Below are 5,000 nucleotides of genomic sequence, written 5' to 3'. Positions count from 1 at the left end.
CTCGCAGATTCCTCAGGTGCCTCTGCCAGAGCGAAGAATCTACTCTGGAATATGAGCCCGTGCGCTACGCATTGGCTAGACTTGTAAATAGGGTTTAAATCGGATAAGGAATAACTCTACAAGCTTCTGGTGGAGGGGAGATATAATCTGACATGAAAAAGAAAGGGGGTCATTCTCTCAGTCAAACTCCTCACAGCAAATCCACCGGCACTGTTTGCAGGTTGCAGCTCAGGCTCTGCGCTCAAGGAAAGCGGCGGTCGACCGGTAACATTTCGATTCCCGTGTATAAATAGCGACTGGTGCGTGCAGGAGGGGGGAGAACCCCAGGATAACCCTTCACATGACTGGATCTTGAACCGTGTGTGCTGAGTAAACCAGCTCACGTGTGGAATATGCGCTGGGTATGCCTTACCATTGATTGATTGTTGCGTAGCTTACCTGACATGGCAAGTGACGTTGAAGTTGTACAGGGTAGCAAACGCAGAGGGTAAGAGTGCAACAACAAATTTAAATTTAAAGTCATGAACCAGTCAATGTAGGCTATGCACGGTTTGATAGACAGCACATTTATTATACTATTATGAACTGCCAAATGCTTTTGTGTGTGTGATTATACTTGTATAATAGGAAGTCAGATAATGTGTGGACCTCACCCTACAGACATACATAATGTGAATACTGTCCTAACCCCCCCCCCCTCTCTCTTCCTCCCTCCCTCTTGTATGTACAGTAAGCCTAGAACAACTGGCATGGTATTACAACCATTACACCAAGGCCATTTAATTATCAATAAATAATAGGAGGCCTGGCGAGATTACGTCCAAGCCCAACCCACTTGTGTACACACACACACAGTATCTCACACACTCACGCCCACGCCCTGCAGCTCAAAGCTGTGCCTCCACTGTACAATAATTCCACATAACTACTTCAAAAGCCTAGAGCAACTGCCTCGGCTTTACGTTACTTGTTTTTCAAACAGTCCATAGGCTGCAGGCAAAGCCTATCTATATACCATCCCTTACCCACAGCCCTTTGCACCTGACTGTGTGCAGGGCTGGACTGGCCATCTGGCATACCGGGCAATTCCTGGTGGGCCCTGTATGCTCGGAGCAACGTTTATTAGGAGCAACGTTTCGATCATAGATCTTCTTCAGGCCTGAAGAAGATCTATAATCGAAACATTGCTCCTAATAAATTAAGTCTTTTGCAAGCAGTGTGCAGATCCTTTCCCGCTCCTACATGTGACCGTTTTTTAATTTGGCACCTACTGATGCTGCATACTTTTTTGCTGGATGTGCGCACTTTCCACTACACTCTTCGGGCCCCTTTAGTGACCCAAAAGTGCCCGGGCCCTATTTCTCACCCAGGCCAGTCCTGACTATGTGTCTTCTCCGCCTCTTGCCTCTGAAGTTGCCTGCCTGCCACCGCCGCCACAGTGAGGGGGCACGGTCCCACTCCCAGCTGCTGAAAATGAAAGCATAACTCTCGACTGAATGCAATTACTGTCACCCTCCTCCTCCACTCTGCCCAGGGTAGAGAAATTTATATATATATACAGTACGCTCTGCGCTCAAAAGAGACGATCAGGATCACCCCAGATGCACTGCACAGTGTGTGTGTGTGTGTGTGTGTGTGTGTGTGTGTGTGTGTGTGTGTGTGTGTGTGTGTGTGTGTGTGTGTGTGTGTGTGTGTGTGTGTGTGTGTGTGTGTGTGTGCACCTCCGTGCGTGCGTGCGTGCGTGCGTGCGCGTGTGTGTGTGCGTGCGTGCGTTTGTGTGTGTGTGTGTATGTGTGTGTGTATGTGTGTGAGTGTGTGTGAGTGTGTGTGTGTGTGTGTGTGTGTGTGTGTGTGTGTGTGTGTGTGTGTGTGTGTGTGTGTGTGTGTGTGTGTGTATTGCACCACTCCTATACGTCGTGAGGCCACTGCTATTTTGAACCACACCCACATGCTGGGGCCCTCGCTCCATGTGGGGCCCAAATCCTGGACCCCACATGTTTTGACCCCTTTTAGTTTTGTTGTTACTGGTAAAAGTAAAAGTGTAAAAACATTTCTTCACTGACAGAGTAGAGTAGAGTAGAGTAGAGTACAGTAAATATGAATGGAAGGCCCCCACTAAGATAGCTAGGGCCCCACAAGGGCCCCACAAAGATATAAAAGTTGGGCTGTGTGTGTGTGCGTGCGTGCGTGCGTGCGTGCGTGCGTGCGTGCGTGCGTGCGTGCGTGCGTACGTACGTACGTGTGTGTGTGAGAGAGAGAGAGAGAGAGAAAGAGAGAGAGAGAGAGGAAGAAAGACAGAAAGAGAGAGAGAGAGAGAGAAAGGGAGAGAGAGAGAGAGAGAGAGGAAGAAAGAGTGAAACACATATTCAAATGTAGTAGTGCTTGCACATGTATCCCTCAAAGAGAAGTCTCCACAAGAGATAAATAAACTACTTCTCACAGTAAATATTTCTTCATGAACCTGTCAAGGCTCTGACATGACAATCCACAAGGATTATAGAAATGACCAAGTAAGTTTGTGCTGCTGCGTACCTACTCAAAAGTATCCAGTCATCATCACGAGCCGAGACCACATGCATCTTACACTGTACTGTAACCAGCCCTCCTCAGCAGGCTTGTCACAACCATGCATGCAAACTAGGCACTTACCTAGGGCCCCCCTGCCAAACCCCCCCACCCAGTGGAAACGACTGGTTATGTACAGTACTTGTACTTAAATGACAGCAATGGCAACTTTGTGAGTCTGGCTGCGCCTCCATAAATGTAATGACCGAAAAGTGCAATGATACTGCTATCAAAATCTCTCTTGGGGTAAGGATCCTCCCCAATACTTTGAAAAGGGGGGGCCCAAGTCCCTATTTTCCTAGGGCCCCAAATATCTTGTAACTACCCCTCCTCCGTGTGATGAGGGAATGTGTAAAGCCATGTGTTGGTCCACGTGAGGTTGACTACGTCATCAAGTTTTATCTTTTTTTCTCCCCCAAAATGCGCCTCCGCCCATCTTTGATGACTGCCGAGTTTTCACAGTGTGAGGGGGCAGATGGGCCGGGAGGTGGGCATCACAAGTGAGGCAGTGAATTCCTAAAACAAGATCATGATTTTACTGTAAAGTGAGTGTAGATAGATACATACCTGCATATATACATACACTGCATACATTGCATAATACATTGCTCACATACATACATACATACATACATACATACATACATACATACATACATACATATATTGCATATATTGCATATATTGCATACATACATACATACATACATACATACATACATACATACATACATACATACATACATACAGTGCCCTCCATAATTATTGGCACCCCTGGTTGAGATGTGTTAAAAGCCTTAAAATAAATTCAGTGTTTATTGCAGAAGAATACTGTCACACTGAAAATTGTAGGAAAATGTAGCCTTCAACTCAAATGAATTGTAAGAAAATAAAAAAATCCCTGACTAAAAAATAATTATTTTTCATTAAATCACCTGTTCCACAATTATTGGCACCCTTAACAATTCCCAAGAAATAAATATAATTGAAGCATTTCTGTCATTTCTACAGTAGTTTACAAAGTTTACCAGAGTATGTAGGAACATTTAATTAGTAATTCATCACTTCCTGTTTCCCTGGGGTATAAATATGACGTGACACCGAGGCCATTTCTCTTATCCACTCTTAAACATGGGAAAGACAAAGGAACACAGCATACAAGTGAGGCAGATGTGCGTCGAACTTCACAGGTCAGGCAGAGGCTACAGGAAGATTGCCACTCAACTGCAGCTGCCCATATCCACTGTGAGAGGAATAATTAAGAAGTTCAAAACAACTGGAACAGTGGTAAACAAGCCTGGACGAGGACCCAAGTTTATTTTGCCACCACGCACAGTGAGGAGGATGGTAAGAGAAATCAAAAGATCTCCAAAGCTCACTGTTACAGAATTACAACAAATGGTAGCATCCTGGGGTCACAAAGTCTCCAAATCAACCATCAGGCGCTGTCTACACGCCAACAAGCTGTTTGGGAGGCATGCACGGAGAAAACCTTTCCTCACTCACAATCATAAACGCAAGCGTCTGGAGTTCGCCAAGCGGTATTGGGGCTTCAACTGGGACCGTGTGCTTTGGTCAGATGAGACCAAGATTGATCTTTTTGGCAACAAACACTCTAAGTGGGTCTGGCGTACCACGAAAGATGCGCATGCTGAAAAGCACCTCATACCCACTGTGAAGTATGGGGGTGGGTCAGTGATGCTGTGGGGCTGTTTCGCTTCCAAAGGCCCTGGGAACCTTGTTAGGGTGCATGGCATCATGAACGCTTTGAAATACCAGGACATTTTAAATCAAAATCTGTTGCCCTCTGCCCGAAAGCTGAAGCTGGGTAGTCACTGGGTCTTTCAGCAAGACAATGACCCTAAACATATGGCCAAATCTACACAGAAATGGTTCACCAGACACAAAATCAAGCTCCTCCCATGGCCATCTCAGTCCCCTGACCTCAACCCCATTGAGAACCTGTGGGGTGAGCTGAAGAGGAGAGTACAGAGGAGAGGACCCAGGTCTCTGGATGATTTAGAGAGATGCTGCACAGATGAATGGCTGAAGATCCCTCTTTCTGTCTTTTCCCATCTTGTGAAACATTATAGGAGAAGATTAGGTGCTGTTTTGTTGGCAAAAGGGGGTTGTACAAAATATTAACACCAGGGGTGCTAATAATTGTGACACACATGATTTGATGTCAAATAATTATTTCTTTATGTGGGATTTTTTCCCCACTGAATAAATGCACTTGTATTGAAGGTTGGATTTTTCTCTTTTTTTCCATTAAGGTCCCATATTATTTAGAAAAAAAATAAAATAATTGGAAGCTAAAAAACACATCTCAACCAGGGGTGCCAATAATTATGGAGGGCACTGTACATACATACATACATACATACATACATACATACATACATACATACATACATACATACATAGCATATATT

At 45.1% G+C, this 5,000-nt stretch overlaps 1 protein-coding gene across 3 annotated transcripts in view; it reads right to left on the bottom strand.

The window, feature by feature from the left end:
* The window catches only part of aadac (arylacetamide deacetylase), a 13,898-nt gene extending 13,538 nt beyond the window's left edge, over positions 1–360 (bottom strand). For 2 of the 3 annotated variants that reach the window (XM_063205678.1, XM_063205679.1), the window contains exon 1: positions 1–360. This exon is cut by the window's left edge. The gene's annotated coding sequence lies outside the window, so the exon portion shown is untranslated. The other variant, XM_063205680.1, reaches the window with a different exon arrangement.
* Positions 361–5,000: the final 4,640 nt, after the last annotated feature.

Source organism: Engraulis encrasicolus, chromosome 8, assembly GCF_034702125.1.
Source record: "Engraulis encrasicolus isolate BLACKSEA-1 chromosome 8, IST_EnEncr_1.0, whole genome shotgun sequence".
In the NCBI taxonomy this organism is placed as follows: domain Eukaryota; kingdom Metazoa; phylum Chordata; class Actinopteri; order Clupeiformes; family Engraulidae; genus Engraulis; species Engraulis encrasicolus.
This window is presented reverse-complemented; position numbering and strand designations above follow the sequence as displayed.